At 39.8% G+C, this 26,698-nt stretch overlaps 1 protein-coding gene across 1 annotated transcript in view; it reads left to right on the plus strand.

Moving 5' to 3' along the window:
* The first annotated feature begins 6,482 nt into the window (after positions 1-6,482).
* Positions 6,483-26,698, plus strand: part of LOC146323948 (protein FAM163A-like) — a 35,384-nt gene continuing 15,168 nt past the window's right edge. Inside the window, exon 1 of the mRNA XM_084722222.1 lies at positions 6,483-6,964. The gene's annotated coding sequence lies outside the window, so the exon portion shown is untranslated. The remainder of the gene's footprint in view (positions 6,965-26,698) is intronic.

Consider the following 26,698-nt stretch of genomic DNA (forward strand, 5'->3'; position numbering starts at 1 on the left):
CACTTTTGACTCCTCCTAACCAAGATTGTGGAGTAATGGATTACATGTAACAAGATTATGTAATCTTAATACAGAAAAGTGACTATTCCATTACTGTTACAAATAAAAAAGATGTAATCATATTACAGATACATATAGAAAAAATGGGGATTATTAATAGGATTGCTATTGTAAATACTACCATGTACAGCTGCTAATAGTAGGTCAGTATCATGACCTTAACCAATAAACTGCACACAAGGTTGGAACAAGGAACACAAGACACTTGTTGCAGTGATTAATTTATTTCTAATCTCTATTAAATTCTATTAATTTAATCTGCACCTACAGCATTTCGATAATCAATTTATCGTTTTGAGTCATTCTTTAAGAAGAAAAAGTCCAAATTCTCTTATTTCAGCTTCTCAAATGTAAATATTTTTCCTTTTTTTACTTTGATCAACATTTTTTGACCATTTTCTGATATTTTATGGACCAAACAACTAATTGATTAATGGAGACAACAGCAACAACTGACAAGATTGTGACAGGATTCGCTGATTGTTTAATCACTTTGAGTCATTTTTTAATTTAAAAAAAAAAATCAAAACTCTCTGATCTTAGCTTCTTTAATGTGAGTAAACTGAATATTTTTGAGTTGTGGACAAAACAAGACATTTCATGAACCAAACAAATAACCAATTAATTGAGAAAGTAATTGGCTGATTAATAGATTATGGAAACAATTTCAATTTCACAATTTCAGTAAGAGAAAGTCATCAAGTTACATTACCTTAGTATTATGATACTTGGATTATGTTTCTGACTACAAATCATTAGTAACTATATCGGAATACATTTTTAAAGTAATTCTCCCAACCCTGCTCCAAACTTCAACTCCTAACTGGACCTTTATATAACACATTCTGGATGCTGTGACCTCTGACCCTTGAATCTATGATCCAGTAACTTGCACATAAGTCACTGCCAGACTAAAATGTAATACTGCAGGAGTTTGGTCCTGGATGCAAAGAGGGAAGGTCATTGCTGACTGTCCTGGCAATTTGATGCCCAGATCTGGTGTCACACCTGGACAGTTCGCTGCACTTCCCATCAGTTAAATCATATTCACACACCCCGAAACACTGACAATGCCTCTGCTCCAGCTGGCTCTGCACTGTGGATGCTCTTCTGCTCTTATGTGCGTGGGCTGGATTACTTAGTTTTTTTACATGAAAATGTGTGTGGTGTGTGAGTTGAGCTCTAAGCCCATGTCCAACATTTAGTTGTTGTTGTTTGTTTTTACATATATTTTTTTCAAATAAGATTTAAACATCCAGTGTTAAAGATTTAGCAAGATCTATTGTCTTGAAACAGCAGAAATGAAATCTAATATTCATAAGTGTGTTTCCATTAGTTTATTATCACCTGGAAAAAAAGTGTTTTCATTACCTTAGAATGAACCATATACATCTAAAGGGGGTGCAGGTTGCACCACCATGTTTCTACAGGAGCCCAGAACAGACAAACTAAACACTGGCTGGGCCTTTTAGTTTTTTGTTTTGTTTTTTTTCTGTAGTTTCTTCTACGTGTTTGGAAGGGGAGGGTGAGGCGACTTGGTTGCCATCTGTAACCTTGTCACTAAATCCTACACACTGGTCTTTTGCTAGAGTCATAGACAGCTGTATATCAATTTCTTGAAATTAATCATATTTCACTGGACGAGCATCTTTAATTTCTTGACTATAGACTTTTTTTTTTCCAGCAGTCGTAGCTGTGGATTACTTTGTTTTTGGTTTTCAAGGATTACGTCCACATTTTGGGAACTTTGCTCATTTGTCACTGCTCCATGCCAAGAAATAGTTTGGCACATAACCCCTCAAAACACCACAACTTGTAATTTTTACAGATTTTTAAAAAACGTTTTGAATAGAATAATCAAATAAGATATAATGTCTTAATTAGTGAACTATGGTGGTGCTGGGAGTTGGATTTTTTAAAAACTTTTGGGTAGATCCAGGATAGCTGTATCCAGTCTTTATGCTAAACTAAGTTTACAAGCCTCTGGCTGACACACAGACATGAGAGCAATAATCCTCTCATATAACTCTCAGCTACAAAACAATTACTTGTATTGCCCAAAATGTGAAAATGTTCCTTTTAGTTTGGCTCTCACTGCAGCTTAAACGCATGTTCATGTTTATTTTTTAAAACATTAAAGCAGGGGTAGGCAGTTTATTTTTAGCATCACTGGGCAAACGCTTCATAAAAACCTTTCAAAGTATTGTAGTTCAGTTGCTCAGAGAGGAAACTAGTGTTCTGCTTCTCCTCTTGGCTCAGTTTCCAGGCTTTAGAACATCGAGCCCATGATGGGAGAATTTGGTCACTCACAGGTCGGTAACAGTTGATTGTTGAGTCTCATTCCCAAAACCTCAGCATTTGACAACCGGTCTTTCACCAGAATCACTTATTGCACCTTTATGGGTGCCCGTTTCTGCCAGTCAAAGAAAAAATATCCCCATGGTAAGTCATAATTGTGAGATGAATAAGTCAAAATGATAAGATAAAAAGTTATAATTGTGAGATAAAACATCAAATATATGAGATAAAAGTCAAAATTATGACCTAAAAAGTCATATTATGTAATTAAAAAGTCACAATTATTAGTTTTTATCTCCTGTTTTTTGACTTTTCATCTCATAATTTTGACTTTTCACATCATAATTTCAATTTATCTCTTAATTTTGACTTTTTTTTAATCTCACAATTATGACACATAATTACTATTGGGAATTTTTTTTTTCTTTTACTGGCAGAAATGGGCCCCCAGACACCTTTAATTATTGAACGATGAATAAAAAGCTCCACTCTGCTTCATAGTCATCCATGACGTCTGGTAGCTGCCAGGGCAGCCTGAGTCTACTGAGCAGCACCAGTGGGATGGTTGGAGGTGAGGTTCTTGCTCATTGCTGACAGATTTGTATCTGCTGGAGGACAGAATAAGGAAATATGTTTTGTTCACTTTCTTTCCCCCCAGATGTATCCAGCTGCTTTAACATTTGCACCAGGGACTAATTTTAAAGATAAGAAAGTCTGCTTTTTCATCAGCCCAATCTTTGTCTGTGTTTTGGGCAACTAAGGGTAAAATCACTTTTCTGCAGCAGTGAAGGCAGTTTTCTAGCTGAATGAACACTGATGAAGTACAGAGCTGTACAAGCATCACTCCCTGCAGCTTTATCTCTGCTGGGTAGCTGTGAACGATCATGAGCAAAAAGCTGCTGTTTCAGGGAAAGATTGCTTTCATTAACTTTTTAACCATGTTGCAAAATAAGTGTTTTAGCTTTGGAGATGTTTACCTCTTTACTGCGGGTGTGTCTCATGGGGTAATGGTCAGATGGGTGTGGTTGTGAATCTGAGGCTGGATGCCAAACAGCAGTAAGTGCCAAGAACAAGGAGCAGGGGGGAAAAGATGAGCAGACAGATGTTCAGCATGCTCAACATCAGCCTCAGAACAGATGACAGCTCATTAAGATGAGTGGCAGTTGTTGCAACAGGAATCTGAGGAGCTAGACGTTTTTTTTTTTGCCTCTGAAAAATGTCAAATCAGAATAAAATTCAGAATGTGCTTTTCCTTTCTTGCTTTTGAATAAAACTGTCTAACACGTCTCATGTTCCCCAACTTGTTCCTGGATATTTCGACAGCAAACAACATGAGCTTTGAAAGTGACCTAGACTTATTTATGATTATTTCTGTTTTACAAAGCAAACTTGAATGGACAGCAGACAAATTACAAGTGGCAACTTGTACTTTCCCTTAAAGCTGTAATATGTAACACTTCTGCATTAAAATGTCTAAAAATCACAAAATTTCTAATCTATATTTTGTTGAGTTGTGTACTTAGATTATCTCAAATGTTTCCAACAATATTCAAACCACACCACCACTTCTACTGAACAAACATGAAGCCAAAATATCCCACATATGAGAGCTGCCATCTTGTGCTCGTGATATCATTTGGAGCCAGAGTCTGGGCAGTAGCGATCAGCGTTGGAGCTGCCCTTTCGAGTTTCTGCCCACACAACCAGCTGACTCAATTGCAAGCACACCAGAACTTAGCTGTCAATCGTGAAGAATTTTTGACTTATATCACAGCCAGCAACCAAGGAAAGCTCTCGCATTGTCCCTTTCTATATGTCTCTTGTTCAAACCCAGAAAAATCTGTAATTTTATTCAAGGTAACGGTGCGTTTCATTTGGTCCCCTGTCCACTCCTCGGACAAGATAGGATATACACGCCGGATACATCAGAGAGTGAAGAAGGAAGTCAGAGAACGTGACTAAAACTTAAATGCATTACCTCATCTGTGAATGTGATTACTGAGTCATGTCAGCTCGTCCTCTGCTTGGTGTTACAGAGTGTGGATATCAGATTTTCATCCTTAATGATGGTTGTTTAAAATGAAGACAAAAACTGCCATGATCCCATGCCACTTTGCAGCATCATCAATATAACTGTGTACGCAGACACCGCACTGACCGTTTTGGCCCCTTGCTGTGATACATCAATATTTCCGCCATATTGGGCAAGACTGGTTGTTGAACAAATACATGTAAACGGGGACACTGCTGTATTTCTGGTTAAAAAACATTATAATGTCAAGATTTTAGTGAGTTATGTTATATTTCACTGTTTAAAATCTACATGAAGCAGGCTAAAAATAAATTTTTAACTTACTCCATGTAGGTCATGAACACTTGATTATAAAAATGACTCATTGAAAATGGTTAAGAAATGTAAATGTTTCAAATGTGAAATTACTGCTTAAATGAGGTAAAGGTCAGATTAATAGCATGCATGTAAATTTACTCACTGAAATACTTGCTGTGCATAAACTTTCGCAGAGAAACTGCATATTGGTTTATTCATTAGCTCAAAGTTTCAAAAGACATCACAAAGCACAGTTGGCACAGAGCTCCTAATTAAGAAAAAGTTGCACATTTCAGCTCATCGGGTCATCTTCAGTGTAAAGATGCAAAAGTGAAACCACTTTAATTTCTCCTCTCTTGATAACTTCTTCTGCAACATGTGTTACTTAAGGTTTATTTGCTATCACACCTCTCACCACCTGATTGTTCAAACTTTTACTGCAGCATGTGGTGTTGTGTGAACCCTCAGACCAGATTCCTTTGACTTTCACCTCCCTCATCTACCCAGCTGGTCCTGGACCAGTGATTGATGGCAAATCTGTCGATACTGTAGAGTAGTACTGCACTGTACTGTAAAGATGTCTACCTTCTCTCAAATATAATGGAACTACATGTAACTCGACTTATGGTGCTCAAAGCACCAAAAGTACATTTAACAAACTGAAACGAGTATGTCTCCCTCCAGAAATCACCAGATTATCTGCAGACCTTGTTGCAGAGTCCAGCACAGGTACAGTTTTGCAAACTTGCTCCAAACTGAGCACCACAACCAAGTCATTAACCATCTTTATCTCAAAGTCAAATCTGGACCTGCCCACAACTGTTAAGTTCTGTTTAAAACTGCTAACGTTAGTTACACAAAGCACCATTAACATTAGCTCTTCAGACCAAATGCTAGTGGTATGTTCAGAGTGCCAGCAACAAAGCATCAGGCTACAACTGATTTTCAGTGAAAGCTGGCAACATGAAGCCAGAAACTGACATCTAACACTTGCATTGGGTGTGATGTGCTACAAATCAATATTGAGCTGGCCTCAAGTTTTCTCAGTGCTCGGCGACAATGCACCTGACCATGTCTGGTCCAACTTAAGCTCCACAGACCAACTGCTAACATTAGATAAACAAATCAAACACTAAAATTAGCTAAACAGATCAACTGCTAACATTAGCTAAACAGACTAACCGCTAATGCCAATTAGTTGTTTGCTTTATAAAATGTCAGAAAATGGTGAAAAATGTCCCAGAAAATTTCCCAAAAGTCAAGACGGCATCCTCAAATGTATTGTTTTGTCCACAACCCAAAAACACTCAGTGTTCTTTACTCCTTTGAGAGAGGAGTAAAGAAAACATAAAATATTCATATTTAAGAAACTGAAATCAGAGGATTTTGATTTTTTTTTCTCCCTTAGAAAATGACTTAAACCATCAACCATCAAACTAGTTGGCGATTCATTGATCAGTAATTGATTATTTGATATATCATTCAGGTGCTGGTATTGTATATGTGCTCTTATAGTACCAGTGACAACCTTATAATATTATTCCAGGAGTCTTGAACTTCTTACTTCAGTTTACTTGTTATGATATCTTAGTACCCTTCCCTCTATAATCAACCTTATATTTTCATGAATATTTTTATCCTCTCCTCTAAAATGTACCTCATCAGGTCTTGTAATAGGGAGGTTCTTGTGTAGTGAGCTGCGGGGCGGCTACTCTCCTCCCACCTCCTCCTCCCAGTCCGCCCAGCAGCAGCAGCGGACTCTGTCATTCCTCCTCTTCGTCCCTCACTTGTTGGATGTGTCCGGTTGAATTTCTGTGTTTCCGAGCTTCCTGCTGCTTGTTTGTCCTCCCGGAGTCCCGTGAAGACCGCCGCTGTGTGAGAAGGTTAACGCGTTTTTGCGGGTTAACCGCGCGTAAAAAAGTGCTTATCCTCCTGAAGCGCCGCTTTCACCTGTTTGTCCGCGTACCGTGACTATGCTCCGTCTCTCGGCGTCTCCCCGTTGTGGCTGTCCCTGCTGCTGTCCCTCTGACCTCTAGTCTGCTGCTCCCACAGCGGGAGTGTTGGGTTTTCCCGGCGGCGTCGTGCGCTCTGGACTCCGGCTCATCCTTGGAGAAGTTCCGCCGCAGTCCCATGCTCACTGCTCCGCGCTCCTCTCCTCCTCCTCCTCCTCCTCTTCCTCCTCCTGCTGCTGCTGCGATAAGGATGCTGCCGGCTTTTCATGCTCAAACTCCACAGGATTAGTCTGAGTTGAACAAATGGACCATGTAACCAGATCAGGTGAGTGCAAAAGATGATGAAAAAGGGGGAGAAGGGGGTTACATTTGATGTTTGCGCAAAATCTTTTTTTAAATGCCTCAGGCAAATGTCAGAGGTGGCAGTTAAATACTTATTTGACAGAGACTCTTGACGTGAAGGACTCTGTCATTCAGTATCAGTGGCCTAAAATAAAGGTTCATATTGCCTGGCACAGAGATTTGTGACTTCAATTAAATTTGAGGTAAAATGTGCCTTTGAGGCTGTCAGATGAGAGGAAGCACAGTGGAGCAGCTCAGTAGGAGCTGTTAGACTCTTGGGGTTTTGCCGTTTTGCTGCTGCTGCTCTGATCTCCTCTCACACTGGTTCAGTCTGGTCTGGGTGGCCTGCTGCCGCTGGCATTTAGCAAGAAAAAGGCTGCTTCATTTCTAATTAAAAAGATGATAGTAGAAAGTAAAGCTGTGACTGTTAGGGACAGGCACTGAATATCCACTATCCTGTGTTTAAATTCTGTTCAGTTAAGTATTTTGGACAGACAGAAGGACTAGTGAAGGTCCTGAGTCTCACACTGCTGCCGGGGTCACAGGGGTTCAGCCCCCACTGGAGCCACTCCTGTTGAAAATGCTTACGATGGAAGTGCGTCACTATATTTTCCTCTGAATAGCTCCTAATGATGTGACAATATTTGATGAAGGGTTGCTTACGTAAGATTAATGGGAGCATAGTAACCAGACAAGCAGAGGTTATTTCACTCAGTTTTAAAACTCAGAAGTTCACAAGTTTATAGAATTTGTGATGCAGCCTTTTAGAGTTGGAGAAAGCAAATCCCACCAGGGAGGAGCTTGTGATTTGCCAATGATATCAAAAGCAAAAAAGACTCCTACACACTGTCTTCTGCTCTTGCAAGATTTAATAACATTTAGATGTGATGACTTTCATCAGGTTTATTTAATGTTCCAATAATGACAACAAATCTGTACTTCACCAAAACTGTGTTTTTCTGCTCCTGGTACTGTTTGAATCATACAAATATTGTATATAAGTCACTTATGTTTATGTTAAGCAACTAACAGTTATTTTCCTTATCAATTAATCTGTCAGTTATTTTCACAATTAATCATTCATTCATTCATCATTCTTCAAGGATAAGCGGGTAAAATGCTCAAAATTTCCCAGAGCCCAAAGTGACGTCTTCAAATTGTTTCTTTTGTCCAAACAACAGTTTTGAACTCTTCATTTACTGTCATGAATGACAAAGTCAGTAGATCCTCATATTTAGTAAACTGGAACTAGCAAATGTTTTTTTGCTTGAAAAATGACTGAAAAAATAATCTGAATATTAAAATAGTTGGATTTTCCTTTCGAAAACTGATCAGCTAATCATCTAATCATTTCAGCTCTACGTATGTTTACTTGTTGGCAGTTAGTGGGATTAGCTTTCTTAAGTTTTATTTTCCAATTGATGAGCAATTTGAATAATTAGTTTAAGGGAGCAGTGTGTAGGTTTTAGTGGCATCTAGTGGTGAGCTTGCAAATTACAAACACCTCATCTCCCAAGCATGCAACTGCTGTGGCCGCCAAACTCATGAAAGGCCTGTCTACATTTGGTTTGTCCAAATATTACAGATGAAACATGGCAGGACAACATGGCGGCCTCTGTGGAAGAGGGCCTGGGCCCTCTGTAAATATAACTGGCTCATTCTAAAGTCTCATACAGACTGTGAGAGTTTAGCAATCTGTGTGCCATGGATCTAATAAACTTGGGTTGAACTGTAACTGACACACTACAAGAAAACATCATCAGCGTGTGTCATCTATCTGCACCACTATAGTGGTAAACAATGAAGCTAAGCAAGAATCGAGTCCTTGCAGTAGTGGTATTTATGTGTATGAAAAAAAAATCAGAGGAGGAGGAGCATGTGGACCCGGCTGTGGCAAGGGAAAAGACACCAACTTGGGACAAGAATTTTGCAAAGAGAACTTGAGGCAACATTAAGTGTTTGAAGTATGCTAAAATAGCATACAACCGTAACATGTTTGTGTATTCCTGTTGGTTTATTAGTAGCAAATGTCACATTGCGAGATGGTTATCTTAAATTTCCGGCACTGTCTCAGGTGATCTTTGGTCACAAGACTGTGAGAAAGACCACCAACCACCACAGGACCACCGTTTTAGAGCCACAACCAAAGATATCACCACGTTTCTTTTCACAACATCCCAAATTGCAGCATGCACACCAGGCTGAGGGTTCCAAAAACACAACGTTTCTTATTTTCAGGTGATTATACTTAAATGAAAACATACTTATGAACATTTTATTTCATTTGTGCCACAATCTTACAATAAATCCCTATAAATCTTCCACACTGGACCTTTGAACATGTTTCAAACCTCTCTAACTGCTTGCAGTTGCTCATGCACTTGAGCTGTATGTGGCACTGTCACTGCATCTGCTTGTTTGTCTCTACTATGTTCATCTTAAACATAAAAACAAAACCTTGACTGCCAAGTTAAACATCCCTTCACCATGTGCACAAAGCAGCTGAAGTACAGTATGTGCAGTGTATTGATCTCCCACATCAACAGCCAGCAGCAGGTGCTGTGCTGCTCTGACCCATTTCTTACAGAGGAGGCTGGAAAATACAGCTTGACTAAATAACTGTTGAGCAGCTTCTCTATATCCTCCCGTCTCCACCCCGCCCCAAATGCACACACAAACGCAAACACACACACACACTTCTTAATTCCTCCACCTCCAGTGGCTATGATACAACAGGAAGTGGACTGATTTCCCAGAGGAGTCTGCAGTCAGAGCTGTCACAGCGAACGCAGCAGCGACAGACAAAATGTATTTAATACACACGTTGTATAATGGTGTGCTGTGGCAACTGTTATAAACACTGAGGGAAATTACAACGAGCTGCGAGAAACATTTGGTCTGTCAGTGCTGAGTTGTTCTGTAACAGCCTCTCTGGCTGGGAAACTAAATATTTGATAGACCTCAGTTAATTTAGGAAACATTTAGCCTAAGCTGCCTTGTTAACCTGGTTAATCTTCATGGCTCATCACTATCATTGTTGGGAGAGGATTTGTATCCCCAGTTTTGGTTATTTTTTGATGCCTTTTGGTTAAATTAAGGGCAGTTTGGCCTTGTTTGGACTCATGAAACCTTTTCAAAACCTGATGGACAAACTTACTGTCTGGTGTTGTGATTTCAGCCAGAAGCAGTGATATGTGATATGGTCACATAGATCAGAGTCCTGTATGGGTCCAGGTTTGCAAACCTGCCGCCACCCGTACCTGCAAAGCTAAGGTCCAGAACCGACCCATTACCTGGAATTATCTTTAAGTCAGATCCGCACCTGCATGAAACCATGAACATAAGCCCCGCAACCCAGCTCACACCTGTGATTAAACACACACAAACACTCACTTGTCACTCTCTTGTGTTCTCAACTGGCGCAGCACCTGTTCTCCTGCAACTTTTTACAAACATCATAGTCACTGGTCTGGCTCCACACACAAAGATTTTGGTACAAAGGAAAAACGCCTTGCCTTGTCTGCATTTCTTTAAACCAGTAACACACATCTTGGGTGGCGCTAAACCCAGGATGCTGCGACAGTGCTGAGGCAAAATATTATCAAGGGGAACTTGTTTTGGTCGAACATTAGCACATCATGAGGCGAGTCCAGGTGTTAAAATGACTACATCACTGCAAAAGAAAAAGGCAACAGCTGCTGTTTTGTTTGCGTTCGTACCATTAGCGCATAGGTTGCAGCTCTGAGGTTGTTGTTGTTTCCCGGGGGACTTGCAATGCAAATAGCAGATGCCATGATGCAGACTGCAACCAAGCAACCAATGGCAGGCTTTATACCCACAATGTGCATCTGGCGAGTCAGACTAATGATCCTGCAATCTTAATCTCTGCAGACACTGAGAACTGACCTTGTATAATCGTCTGTATTTTAAAAATTTTATAGTCTTCATGGATAAATGTTCCCTCAACAGTCTGAAGTCATGTTCAGCCAACTAAAAAATACATTAAAGAACCTCAACTTGAAGAGCGAGGCAGGCTGGTCAAAATTTGGTCATTTTTTGCTGTTAAATGTGGCCCACAATATTTGATCATGTGCACACAAGATTGACATGAACATCTGAAGGTTAGTGGGTTTTTTCTGTGACACAAGTCATACTTTAGTTAAAATAAGAGCTCCAACATCATCACAGACTTAAATGAGCCTTTTTAAAATCAAAGTAGAGACACTGTTACTATAAGAAAGGAGTGTGAGTCATATGTCTTGTCTCTTTCTGGAGGCGGACTACAGTACTCTACCTACCTTTGATTGTAAAGTTATGTCTTGCTTGCTCCTGCTGACACTCCGCTTAATGTATTTTCTGGGACAACATGCATGAAAGAGTGTTTTTAAGTTGTGATGTTGGTGAACATACAGTATGTGTGTGTGTGCGTGTGCGTGCTTGGTTGGGGTGTGTGGGGAACGTCTCAAACTACCCTGGGAAAGTGTTTCAGTGTTTCAGGAGTGGTGTGTGAATTATTGAAAAGCCCTCAAGGTTTTTCGGGCTGCTGGATCAGTATTTCTTGCCATACAGTTGCGAGTCGAGTGTACTGTAGTCACACTTTAAAGGTGAGACGAGCTGTGTCCAAACGGCACTGCAGCATTACAGGGACAGGGAACATAACTCCGGCGGCGATAGTCGTACCAGCTCCTTGTCTTAAGGTCTAACATGATCGACCAGCTCTTATTGTTGAAAAGATTGGAATCTCCAGATGATGGCTGGTTTCTTGAAGACGAGTTTCAGAGAGAAAGATGTCTTATCAGCCACTGCCACTCATGGATTTAGCAAAGAAAGAGGAATCCATTTGTTCCAGTGACCCACCCAACACAACAAGTCTCCCACTTCCTACTTAGCGTCACACAGCAATTAGGGTTGGTTATTATAATAGAGGGAGAGGGAGGTAATTACTATGTTGATTCAAATATGAATGGTACCCAACCTTAGTAAAAACTTATCAGTAGCATTTGTGTGGCTGAGCTTGGCAGATATGTGAATGACAACAAAATGATATGTTAATATGTAAGGTTCTTTATGCAGCTTATAAACAAAATTGTGTCATGACACAGGTACTGGTGAAAGGACGTGTTGTTACATCCAGGGGGAATTAATGGACATCACATCATGCATCTATACAGACCATTGCCTAAGAAAGGAAGAAAACCAAAGTACTTAAGGGACAAGGTTGTCATTTATTCAGTTCACTTCTGACTTTATTTCGGACTCATAAGATGGTCTCTAGCGATAAAAAAGAAAATTTTAAAAAGATCTTAGGAAAGTAGTTACTTCCGTCTCGTCCACTCCAGCTGTCTTGCATTTCTGTCTCCTTCTTTCCCTCTCTTTTCCCCTCAGATGCTAATATTAGATAAGACTCGGCAAACAGTCAGAAAGACAAATGACAACCATTTGACCATAATAATTATGGTAATTTTTTTTTAGCTGTTCTTGAGTGTGTGAATTTTGTAATGTCTCAGCATCCTTTTTAATGGATTTATGCAACAAAAACTATTTTCAGGAGGGTCTAAGGATCTCCAGCCGTTTCTGCAACCATTCTTGATTGCACATGACGTCCGGTCAATGAATAATCGACAGTGTTGGGCATGTTACTTTGTACTTATTATTCCTTTAAAAGCAATAATATTACTTTAATTACCAACATTACTTGGTATCAGAAGTAATTAGCTACATTTTTATTGCATGTTAAGTATGTCTCTCTCCCTCATCCTCCATCCTTTGTTGAGTTTTTTGGGGAGCAGCTGGTGTGACCTGCCCTGACCTGCTGCAAGGACACGTCATCATAAGAGTCTACAGAGGTCAGAAAGTAACTCAGTATCTCAGAGTTACTTGGATTAGTAATTGTATTATTATTACTGTTTTAGAAATTGTAATCCCTCTTTATATTCCTGGGTAAAGTAATAGTAGCACTGATAATGGATTAGCTGATTAATAATTGCTTAGTTTTTTTTACTTATTAGATGTTTTATTAGTCAAGTAAAAAATACCATTAAGTTGTTGGTCACAGCTCACAAATGTTCAGATTTCCTTTGCTTTTTTAGTTTTGGAAATTACAGCTCTTTGAAGGGAGGTAGATTTTATTGCTCTGTTCTGACCAGACCAATGCAGCTCACTGAAAGGTTTCATGTGGCCTTCAAGGCCATCATGGAAATACCAAAAATTGAAAATCAATAGCATTTTGCTTGCCATTAAACTGCTATCAGACTTTTACTTTAACAGAGGTCAATGTTGTGTTGATTGGTAATGATAATGTTGTTGTTCTTCTTCTACTTTTGCTGTTCGTTCGTTCCAGCCTGTATGCAGTTTGCATGCCACACTGTAAAACATCAGGTTTTGGACATTGCCCAAAAAAATATTAGCTAACAGTTCACCACATGGCAATTCAGAAAGGGTGACCAACAGTAGAAGTGCCCTATATAGAACACTTGTGACCAATGCATTATTAGAGATTTGGCCATTATTAGGACCTTATATCATTTTGTCTGGCCCACAGCAGCCTGATCAATTTCTCATGTGGCCCCCCATGAAAAATAATTGACGACCCCACCAGGCTACAGACCATCCTGGTAGTAAAATGAATACCCCCTCCTGTTACAATCAGAACCTGAGCCAGTTTTACAGGATGCAGTTGACCCAATCATTCACTGTCTTACTTAAAACCTGCTGTGGTTTGTGGCTGTGTTGCTTTTACACTGAACTACAGCTGCAACCAGTTCATCAACATTTAACATCCCAACAGGATTCTGCGAATGAATACATGAAACAGGTATTATTTGTTTTCAGTCGTTTAGGTGGCTGTTATCACAACTTGCGACTCTTACTCTGAGTTGCGTTGAGCAAGGTGAAGCTTGGCGTGTGGATGTGAGCGCAGCCAGGCTGGGTGAGGATGAGGCCAGCGAGAGGAAGGCTTGTTGGCAGAGCCGGAGGCCTCTGGAACAGAAACGCTGTTATCTGCTAACGTAGCTCTACTGCTGCTGGCTGCTGTATCTGTGGTGACTCATCAAAAACACACACACAGACACACACACATGCATGCATACACACTCGCAGACACACTTCCAGACATAATCAGACTGACAAACATGAGCGCGAACACAAAATACTCTTTGACATGTACATACTCACACACAGTTAGATATGTGACATAAACACAGATGACTACAATTGTCTGAATACTTACCAAGACACACGTTGACACTGACAAGCACAAACACAATACACACACTCTTTGTTTTTGGTACTGTAAGCCAGAGTGACATTTTATCCAAAGAAGTTACATACAAGTTTGTGCAATTTTGACTCTGAACTACAGATTTCCTGTAATGGAGATTGATGATAAGATTTTGTACAAGAACACGATTTGGAAATGTGATACAAGCACAACACATAAAGCACTTTTGTCCTTGTTAAGGGAATAAAGCTTGTGAGTGAGAGGGGTTTGGACCAGATTGAGGCAACGAATTAGATTATGTACCTGTGGCACTGGATCAGATATTTTCATCCTCCTTTAATGCCAGATATCCTTTAAAATAATTCAAAATACTCCATCAGATTTGTTGGTCCAGGGCCAAGATAACTGTCATATTGCACCCAATTTTCATTCTACCTGTATTAGATGTAAGACTGAACCAATTTTGGGCCTGTCATTCTGTCACAGGATATTTAAATGTTTCTCCAAAATAGACATCACGAATGTTTAACCCTTTTTTTGTGTTGGGCCTCATTTATAGGGATCCACTGATTGACCAACCAGAGACCAGAACCAGATGGTCAGCGTTGCATGTCCGATTCCATGCCAGTCACATTCACATGCATGCTCCACACAATGGTCACGTCATCTGCGCAGCAATACAGACTCGACACATGCTTGCATGAAGTCAGCATCAGTGATAGATTGCAAAAACAGGATGACGGGAAGACAGACAGTGTACAACAACAGTAAACTTTCTAGTGCTTCAGGCTAATGTTAGCCAGCAGCAGACAGCTGTTCACAGTCTGACAGTTCAAATCTCACCTTCTCTTCTGGCTGAAGAAGAAACGACCCGTGTTGATGTGTCTCCTCAAACATTTTCTCATCCAGACTTGTTAGACTTCTCCTAATCTTTTTCTCACTACAGTTTTACGACAGCAAACTGTTGCACCGCGTCTGTGTCCGGTTTGTTTACATCTGCATCCACATAAGATCACATGAAAGCACATCCTGCAAGAACTCGTGAGATTATTATGCAGAGATTGTGCTCCCTCTAGTACATAATCTTTATATAATAATATACTAAGGCTTGGCTGTAACATGGAGTACTTTTGGAGAAAATGTAAAAGTGTTGTACTATTTTACAAGAAAAGTTGCAATAATGTTTGTATACTCTGTCAATCATAGTTGTTAGAAAGACTGAAAATCAGAATCTGCAGGTCAGACCCATAAAAAAATTGGAATTAGCCCAGAAAATTTAAATCAGTATGTCTACTCATTTGTAAAATGGATATTTTTTTTTTAATCTTAAAACATTAAAACCTAAAACCTTTGACTTGCCAAAGATCTTATCTATAAGCAAAGTCTAGACTTGACTTGCGTGATTTTCCTGCTGGTTATGTAGGAGTATTGCAGCTTGTGGTGAACTTTGCATCATCTTTATGGACAGTGTCATAGGATTTATGACTTAAAGGTGTGAGGAATTAATAGCAACTTACTCCCAAGCCACTTTTACTCAAACTAATAATAAGCGTTTTCTGGCTTCAGTCTCGTCTACCGTCACTGTGATCTCATTTTCCAACCAGTTTGCTTTTTTCTTTTGTTTTGTGATTATTGATCAGGAGAAGTCACTGATTGTATTGTCAGTGCTGTCAGTTTTAAGTTAATTAGAGATTTGTAGCTCACGGGTGCTTAAGTTGCTATTTTTGACAAATTGTTCAGTATCTATTATAGATCATACTTAAGCACACCATAAGAAATTATCTTAAGACTAGGTTCAAGCGTAAATCAAAGATTATTTTTAGAAATGAGGCTCCTGCCCCTGTCTGGACCCCAGTATGTCTTTGGGTGTCTGTATAACTGACAGGCTATGGTATTGATCTATGGACTTGAAATATTCTCGTTCTGCTTGTGTTCTTAACTACAAATAAAGCCAATGCAAATAAATAAAGGAATAAAATCTTTCCTCCTTGTAAAAAAAAAAACCTGTACTCATGAACTCACCTCATTTGAGCTCAATTTCTGCACCTGTCCACCCCGTTGTGACCTTTAGAGCCAACTCTTTCAACTTTAGATGACCTCCTCCTTCTAGTCTAAACCTTTCTCACTGAGGAAATACTTCTCTCTCAGTGTTCGTAATATGAAGAGACCTTTATATGCCTTTATATACTTTGGAAATTAACATTACATTTCATGTAATAATAAGTTATAAGGTATATCAGAGGTAAACAGACACAATAAACTTGAGATCTTTAATTCACAAACAATACAGTGAAAAGCACAGAGACAGATTTTAAATTAATCTATATAAAATTAGAAATATTTCAAACCATGTAAACCTTGAATCTGAATATTGCCTCAAGCTCATAAGTCCCATTGCTGTGCATGTAAAGGTGCTGATGGTGAAATGGGTGTATGAGGGGGTTGTGAGATTTCTGCTCGGGCTGTTATCTCTTTTTGTTCAGGCGGGTTATGCAGGGAAACAGGGCGAGGACCCAAAACACAGACAGAGGAGGCAGCAGCAGGATGACTTCAGTGATTTATGATGTAGCTTACAGGCAGGTTCACGTGACAGAAACTTGAATACAAAAGCATAAAGTGATGAACTGACAGAGGATGAGTGGGAACGGGCCCGTGAAGTATCTGCATGGCTGATGAGGAAATGAGATGCAGGTGAGGAGGAGGATGGGGACGGGAACAGGCGTGTAAATGGGTGGGTCAGTCGAGTGATGGATGAGAGCAGCCGTGCATCACATCTCTATCATGAGGACAACCATGCCTCGGGTTCCCAAATCATGATGCTGGCACCGGTTCCTATAAGACCGGAACCCATGGGACTGAATCACAGTGTGGATTACGGTGCCTCCTTCTGGAGCCACAAGCCTGAGTGGTCAATTTAAATAGTTGCCCTCTGGAGCCGGCACACACAGGCACATCACCAAATGTATCTGGTCACTAGGCTTGTTCAAGATGAGCAGGGCCTGCACAGACGCAATGCATGCTGGTTAGATATGTGTCCGACTTGACCCCAACTTATTCTTGACGCTATAGCGGCCACAGTTGTTCTAGACCAACTGCAAAAGCCTGGTTTTCACGTGACAGGCTCCGATTGGCTCATTAGTTCTGACAACAGACAACACGTTTTGTAAAATCCTAATTTTAAGTACAATTCTAATATTGAATGTGGGATGTATTAATTATGTTGTATAATATTTTAACAAACATGTTTTTTACATATAATAATATAAAATACACACACGTATATATACATGACTGACCAAATCAAGCAGTTACAAAGTGTTTTCTAAGGCAGTCAGAGGAATAGAGGATCGTAGAACAGAGGTGGGGTGATCTCTCCGCCTCAGCTTCATCAGCGATCAAGAACACGTTTTATTTCCTCTTCAGCTATGAACGTTCTCTGCAGACTACATGTAACCTACAGATGTTCGAACAGGATGTAAATGTTTCTGTGTCTTCCTGTATGTTCTGTGAAAGCTGCTGTGTGCCCATTGTGTCTGTAGATCAAAGTGAAATCAGAAAAGGGTTTTAGTGATGGTGGAACTAAAGCTTTTACTGTAAAAGAATATGGAGTTCATCAGCACCAAAACACAGCAGGTTTGTCCACTTTGCTGGAGACAGACTGGAAGGACTCCTTTTTCTACATTTGCAGAGTAGCACAATTGTTCCTCTGACTGGTTATTTAGGCTGGATTTGGGCTCCTAAGAGCTAAAAACAACAAATCTTTCTTATTTTATGCATTTAAACTGGTAAAGATCTTGGAATTTGTATTTCCTACTAATTCAATTAGAGTCAGTTCTTTCACTAAAAAGGGTTGAGGGCATGACGAAGGAGTGAAGTACCCATATGGGCTGCTGTCATCCATGTGGAAAGGAGGAAAAGTCAGAGGGCATCAGATGGAAGGATGAAAAATGGCAATGAAAGGACACAGGGAACTGGGAAAGTAGCTGAAGACGAGGGGCAGAGAGACAGGGTGTGATAATTTTTATCTATTTCCTGCTGTTAACATTATCCTTGAGATTAAATCATTTCCCAAGCCGTGTCTCCATTTCTTGACACAAACAAAAGCAAGTGACAAAAATAGCTGCTTGCTTTCCAGCTGCCATCTTTGTTTAGGTCAAAGAATGGAGACATAATGTGCAACAAGCTAATAATTTATTCAGGAGAAAAGCTTTACGGCTGCATAATAGAAAAGATTTTAATTATGGACGTGTCTTTAAAACCCCTGTGAGATTTGTTAAATTACCTCCTGAGTTTCACTGATGTTTATTTATTTGATAAAACAGTGGATTATTGCAGTTACTTATATGAAATAACCAGTGAAAGTCTGCTAAGAGATGAGAGGAGATCTGAGTGGTTGTTTGTCCTGGAAGCGTTTCCCCCTCTGAGTGTCTGCCTGGCTGTTAGCAGGATGACACAGTGGATTCAGTTACACTCCAGCAAGCTGAAGGTCATAGGTTCAGTTGTTTTTTTTGTTGTTTTTTTTTTTTTTGCACAGCCATGTGTTGAAGTGGCCTTGAGCAGCAGTCTGAAATCCACACCTGCTCATCCATTGTAAGGCTGGCGGCAAAGCTTACGGTTTTCAGGCCGGTTTATTTCCAATATATTTATCTATTTTGACAGTTGTGGGAAAAGCTTAGCAGGGATTGAAGGCTGATGAAGACTTCACTGGTAGCGTGACGGCTCCGTTGACAGACTCTTCAAGGCGGCCATGTTTTATATTTTCAGAGCCACCTTATATTTGACATCCCTCAGGATTGGATTGGAAACATAAAAGTGGAAGTACAGTGACATTTGTATGACCGCTAGACCTTAGAGAAGAAGTTGCCCTAACTGCTGTGTCTTTTGAGTAATATATTTTCTATAACTCTTAAAGCGATGATTCTGAATATTTGAAGTGTGGTTATATGAGGTGGTGGACAGGCTGGGAATTGGTCCAGAATGGAAGCTATAAGCAACAAACAGCTGTGGACAGGGTAAGGAAAACATGTTCTAGACACTAAAAAAAGGTCCACCCAAATGTTTAGAATATTTCCATTCTTTTACCTTTCCCTCAGACAGCCTTTTGCAATGGGAAACATGCAAAAGCCATATATCGCTCTCCAACGCAGCCAAAATTAGTAATTTTACCTTGCAGAGCACAGGACTTGGTCGTCTACTGCTGCCTTAATCTGTTAGATTCATGTGTTATTGTGTGACTTTAATGTTACAAAAGCTAAGTTTCGACAGGCCTTGGCAAAACATAGCTAAAGTCTATCACCTCATTTGACTCCTTTCAATGCTAATGAGCAGTGATTGACCTCCCTGAGCTCCCTGAGCCCCTCACCCTCTGATAGCTGTTGTCCAACTTAAAAAAAACTAAAAAAAATCAAAGGATATGACAGGATGTTTATGACAGACAGCAAAGTAAAGCAGTGAAAATATTCTAAATAAAGTGTAGTACGTTTTTTAGGTAGCTGAAATACTTCTTGCTGCTGCCCCTTCATAGCAGTAGTAGTAGCAAAGATTATGGATAAGTAAATCATACAACCCCACTTCAAATAAAAGTTTCCAGCATTCAGTAGCATCACTTTCAGTGGATGCCAAATATTGGCCACAGTGGTAACAGTCCACAGACAAAAGGATAATTTTATGGTTTCATTCCATAAACAAGTATTTCTTCTGGTCCCTAGAAAAAGCTTCTTGAACCCTAACCTCTACTGCTGCTCCTCTGCTCCTGAGCAAGGCATCTCAGCATCTCTGCCTTCATCCTGCTGGCCCTGCCGTCTGTGGCCGCGCTACCTCGCTTTATTAACTGTCACAGATAAAATGTCCATGTGAATGTATGCTAATGTAATATTCGTGGTACATTACTCCCTCAAAGATAGAAGCTGGACCATTTCATTTCCTTTTATGAGACTGCCGTGCTGACCAGCAGAATGGAGGTACAGTAATTACAGCTTCCCCCGGCTGCCCGCTGCCCTGTACTGGGTGTGCGTTCAACAATGCTGCACTGCTGCCAAGTGTGAAAGAGAAGCTGGCATATCGCAGGACGGCAGAGGAGGAGCTGAGCAGCTGTAATGAAACCTCTGCAAACCTCGTAAAGCAGGGAGATGCAGAGCCGTGTGCATGTTTAACGTCAAGTCCTTCTCCCGCTCAAGTTCTTCCCTGTGAATCTGTCTGAACTGCACATAAATTAACTGGAAAATCAATTCAAGCCTTCTAGTTTGAAGAGTGAGGGAGTCAGTGGCTCAGTGGTAAGAACTACTCCCTCAAAGCCAGAGGCACGAGGTTGGTTCAGGTTGTTTCTGCAGAATCTTAAAGAATACGTTCATACCAGAGGACACATTTTTAAAAAATGTTAGGTTTGTATTTGAAGTTGGTCTTAAGATAATTTCATTTGGTGTGCTTATGTCCGATTCATGAGATACTAAGCACAAAAAGCTTGCTATGTAGCTTCTATGAAGCCTATTTCCACATCAAAGACTAACCATTTGTACCTGATTTTCTGTATGTAGATTTGTATAATCAGTTTGAGATCTTCAAGACAAGCAGTCTTTCTGTTTTTTGTTTTTTTTTTACAATAACAAGATAAAACAGATAGGAGTTTACAAAAATGTGGAATGAAGAATTATTAGTAAGTAGAATCATAAACATATATTCATATTACCTTATTTAAAATATGTGTAAAGGGAATTCAGAGTTTGTTTTTTTTCTAAATGCATTATACATGTTAGAAAACAGTTGTTGAAAACGTGAAAAGACTGAAAACTATGTAGTACTGTCTTAACGATTTCTGTGTTCAGGATTTTTTGGGCTCGTTGTTTCCTTCTTTGTACCCAAGGCATGCTGGGATAGAGACCCGGTGGAGATAATTTTGAAGTGCAGCTTTTAAGTGAAGTGGACTGTAGTTTTAAGATTGATTATTATCACTGCAGATCAAATAAAGATAAGAGACGTGTTGTTCAGAATGATTAGTGTGTGAAAACTAATATTCCAGTAACACCATTCAGTTTTATGTCTCAGTGGATTTGACCTCGGACCTCATTATGTTATTCTTAATGAACTTGTTTCCACCGTTGCAGCCGGTCGTCCTGGATAAAAGCATTCAGCACAATTTTGTTGGCTGAAATCGATACTATCACGCAGTGCTCTTTTTGCGTTGTGTTTCTGCTCTGTGCTCCTCTTCTCCGTTTTCACTGGGTTGTTGTGTACAACCGCAGTGGTTCTGCACATTTTTTCTTAACCCCATTCAGTAAGCATTTAAAGGACGGGACGTACAGGATGTTCAGAACAGCATAAACCCAAATCAGCACAAAATTCTGCTAATATAATTTTATGGCATGGTAAAAAAAATAATCAATATCAGACAGATATAGGCCCAGATTGAACAAAACAAACAGTCAGCAGCCAACAGTGCAGCCTTACCCTCCATGTTTTGCTATACATTGCTGCAGGCTGCTGTGCCGTTTAATATCTAAATGTGTTTGGGGATGTTTTTCCGGGGGAAATGGGCTGAGCTCCATGTTCTTTTCTGCTCTACATTCATGCTGCTCCACATACATAAACCTGAGATCTGACTGGTGTCACCAAAGTCTGCTACTGAAGGCTCCAGCTACTGCAGTCACACCAGTATGATGCCTTGCCAAAGAGCACCTCATCAGTTTTTGTTGCCTTATAAGAGTTTTTATTCATTGACTGCAGCACAGAGGCTTTCACAGTCAGTCCAGTGTTTCTGTCAGTTGTTGTGACCGGCTCCTCATCAGATCTAATCGTTACTGTTATTAAGTGAACCGTGTTTGAGTAAAATGTTCTCATGCAGTAGTTTATTGACTCTCTGCTGAAGGCTTTGTGCCCGTTGAGGTTTTTAATGGACTCAACAGAAAGTCCTAGCAGACACTTTGTCACTGATGTGATTTGAGCTGAAAGATCTTGAGGAAATGTTAAATAATGATGAAGCACTGTCATGTGTTTTGTATCATGTGTGTTGTCTGACCCGTCTGTTCCCAACACATTTATTCAGCTGGAATCTGTGACTGTCATGCACTTACAGTCATCTTAAACTACTTTACATTAAATTATACATTGCAGTTTTCTCAAACAAATAACAATAAAACATTTTCTAAATATAGAAGAATGCATTGACCTGAAACCCAGAAGCAATAAATAAATTAGTACAAGACAGGATAAAACTATAACTTAAATAATACAACTGACAACTGTGGAAGCCAAGAAGGGCTGTTTGCAATTTTTTTCTAATGCCATTATATCGAGATTACAAGTCGATTATCTTGTTATCTTGAAATAAAAAAGCTAATTTTCTCATGATAATAGGTTACGTCAGAAAATGAATGTCTGATTTATTTGATCGCACCTGATTTCAGCCTTCAAGTTCACTGTTATTACTGTCAATTATCTCAAGATAACAAACCTTGTTTTGTTGTTGCTTGTTTGTTTTCAAGATAACAAAATAATTAAATCATCATGTTGAGATGATAGCATTAAAAAAATTGCAACCAGAGCCATTGTCGGCTCTTACAGAACATTTGATGAGTAAAAAGAACGGTCTAATTAGAATCTAAATTAGATTAGATTAGATGAGGTGCAGTTAATGCCATTTCTAGACTATTGGTTAATTATCAGTTAATACATGTTTAATTGGTTATATACTTTTAGGAAATTAATTGATTAATTTTAATCATTAACTTACTTTCCAATCTTGCTCAGTAAATATCTGACTTATTTTATTTCTTTATCTAAAAAGTTAACTAACTAATTCAGTGAGGCAGCAATTTATTATGAATAATAATGTGATTACAGTTTCAAGCAGTTTCAAGCGCTTTATCCAAAATTCAAGCCTAGACATCAAAACAAAAACAAACAAACAAACAGTAAAATAAAGCAGATACCTGAAAGTAAAAACAGTGAGGCAGGAGAGAGACTAAACTTCAAACCACAGAGATTCAGTTTGAAGCTACAAAAGTTCTCTGAGATGAACGCGGAGCCTTTTAAAACTCTGCAGACATGAGCTGAGTCTCGTAACACATTCTTCAGGGGAAGACGGGTTGGACACAGTCAACAAGATGTCACCACAACTTGCTTGGTGGTGGGTCTGCTTTGGCCCCTGTCTGGGGACAGTCCACCTCAGGGGCAACTCTGTGCAGCTTCGTGTGTTGTAACTGGTAATGGAAATGCAAATCAACGCATAATTTGATTTGGTGCAGCCAAAAGTGACGGTGGAAAAGCCCCATGAGTTTGTGGGGGGATCTAGAAAATTTCAAGTGTCCAAAACAAAAAAAAAAATAGCACAAAGTATCTTTAAACTTTTGAACCGTATTCAAAGTTGTTATAAAATCATAACAGTAGCAGTTGTGATCAAAGAAGTCAGAGTAGTAGTCGTAGCAGCAGCAGTATCTGTGGTTGTGACAGCTGTAAAAGTGAAGTTGAACCATAAAGGGTAGAAATCAGCAAGGAGACACAGAGCCATCCCACTGGCCTGGATATCTGGTGATAGGACTATATGGAAAGGGAGGAAATTGAATTTGACATGTGTATAAAAATTACAGATGGACCGTGAGTAATGAATCTTTCACTTGCCATGTGAGTAAAGGTACTCACCACATCTTGAGTCACAGCGAGTGTGTGTAGAAAGGCTGAATCAGGAGCTGGCAGGCTGGAGTACAGTAGCCCGGAGAGCTGCATAACAGCATAATGTACACCAGTTATAAATCTGCCAGCAGCATATACGGCATCAGAACATGGTCCAGATTGGACGGAGAAAAAGACTGAAACTGTGTTCCAACTCTTTGTCGTCCTATCTCTCTCCATCTTCACGGGGACGAAGGCGTTTTTACCGCCTGTATTGATCATGTTCTTTTATAGGGCCAAGAGGATCATTCTGGGGAGTGGTTCTTTCACATTCATTGCATTCTTCACCCCAAATGACCTCGAGCAAAATCAAGTAATTGAACTAAAATGTTCGGTGTCATCAATCTCTGCCAACTGGGCCGTAACTGCTGCGACAGCTTAAGAGGAACGATGGGATAACGGTTGGTTGAGCTCCTGTAGTTGCTTCCGTACACGAGGAGGGTTTTCAAGGTCACATGTAGGTGTTTGCATCCATAAAGTTAATCTTCTTAAAATTTGGAGCATCGCTCAGTCAAAAACACGTAGTTGTAAAACAGCGAAAGACAGTTTGTTCTTGTATAGTCAGTTTTAGCACTGTTGTGCACAGATCCAAAAGGTTAGAATCATCCTCTCGTCTGTGGTATTGTCTTTTTCGTTTTAATTAATTTGCTCATGTAAGATGTTTCCCATGGCCTCTGACAGTACCACAGATGTGTGCTCCCATTGCAGGATTATTGAATAGCATGCAAAAATTAAATAAAACTACAGTTATAACAGCTGATTTCACAAGTCACCAAGAAGAAAGGATTTCTTTGCTTGTTGCAGTCAGAGGAGCTGCCAGTACAATCCTTTTTGTTTACATATCGAATTCATGAAATTCTCTAATTTTCCTGCATCCAGCAGCTCCCCTTCATTTTTCTCTGTTATTATTGATCCATTTCCACTGTTTCCTGTGGCCAACTGATCTGCAACATGAACCATTTAAGACTGGGGATGTTATTCTCTCCTATGAAGGAGTTTGCAGATCATTCATTCCCTTTTCCATTGTAAGTCTCTGAACTATCTCTTTGACCAAATCACACACATCACACACATTTAGGCTATTCTGTGTGATCTCCTTTTGATAACTAATGTAATATTTTTTCATTTCCATTCACTGAGCCTCTCCTGAGACTGTTTGGAGCGCCCCCTGGGGAGGCTCCACTTTGAAAACCTCTGATCTAACCCAAGAGGAATAAAAAAATAGTAATTCAAGCATTCATTTCATCTTGGGTAGATTACTGCAGTGCGCTCTTCTGTTGCCTCACACAACGAAACCACAATAAAGTTTGGCTGATTCAAAATGCTGCAGCCAGACTCATAACCAGATCCAACGGGAGAGAACACATTGGTTTTAAAATCACTTCATTGGCTTTCAGTCTGTCTTAGAATAACTTTTCAAATTTTAATGATCACCTTTAAGGCTTATAGAGGGTTAGCTGCAGAATCTATAGCTGACGTCCTATGAGCCTAAATGCAAGCTGAGATTCTCTCGTGGGTCAGTCCTGGCCAAGCCTCAGTAAAACCTTAAAACTAAAGGTGACCATGTAGTTTCTGTTCAGGCCTTCAGTTGTGGAATGACCTTAACCCACAAGGCGGCTGGATCTGTGAGGTCACGCGAGAATCCATTTTGCCAGGCTTCAAGTTACCCGTTTGTGTCCGCACCAAAAGTGGTGCAGCCAATCAGCATGCTAGGAGGGACTGCTGGCAGCTACAGCTGTGGTTTTAGGTGTGACATCAGCGAGAAGTGACTCATCAGTGGCAGCTCCTGAAGAGGTTAGAGTAGATCCTGCAACAGCATCAGTATTTCTTCATTAAAGGAAGAGCAAAGAACTTTTAATACTATTCTAGTAACTGTTTGCTTACTAATGTCTTTCTAATTGTATGTAAAGAACTTTGTAACAAGTTTTGAGAAGCACTAACAGAGAGTGACGCCCCACGATCCTCAGCTTTTCATGGTAGGACGAGGGAACTCAATAATCACACAGTAATCCATACAGTAATTAGCCATACAGCTCAATGCACCAGCCCTCGCAATTCAATAGATTTATTGGGTATAACAACATGGACAAAATTACATCCACACATTAGGACAGAAAAAAAATCCACATTGTGCTTCCAGTAACATCATTTCAGCACCACGGACAGCGCACATCCCTACAGTAGATGTTGATGTTACCGTACATTTTCCCTGAGTTTACATCTAGAGCTGCAGCCGCCAAACGTGAGCTGTGTACAATCTGCTGCTGTCACATTACAACATGAACTAAAAATCAAATGATCCAAACAGATATACAGTGATTTAATTTTGAGCTGCCACTGTGTGAAGTTTCCCAGTGCAGCTTTAACAGATTAGAGTCTTTTTGTTGTGACATTTTACCCATGATTCTGCTTTTACCGTATATAATCTTTTGAAAAAGAAATGCCACAGTTTCTAAACCGACCCCCTAAATTGTGTTTACTTCACACCCACGCACGCAAACAGACAAACATGTACACACACATGCAAATACACACACACACAGACGCCCACGCTGGGCCACAACAGAGACGATACAGAGAGAAAACAGATAGAGGAAAGCCTTTGGAACACCAGATAACAGGATTAGACAAATTACATTTCAACTGTGACCATGAATCCCGTTTGGATATGCGACTTGTTTTCTCTGTGCTTACAACGGCAACCATAGAGCTGTGGAGTTAAGATGACAAAATGGTGGTTTTCCAAAATAATAACGTGCTGAAATTTTGCATGAATTATTGCCTGGGTGGATTGGCTTTGGGTCTGATATAAAGGTCAGATATAGATTTAATCAC

This window comes from Lutjanus erythropterus, chromosome 7 (assembly GCF_056507025.1).
Source record: "Lutjanus erythropterus isolate fLutEry1 chromosome 7, fLutEry1.hap2, whole genome shotgun sequence".
NCBI lineage: Eukaryota > Metazoa > Chordata > Actinopteri > Lutjaniformes > Lutjanidae > Lutjanus > Lutjanus erythropterus.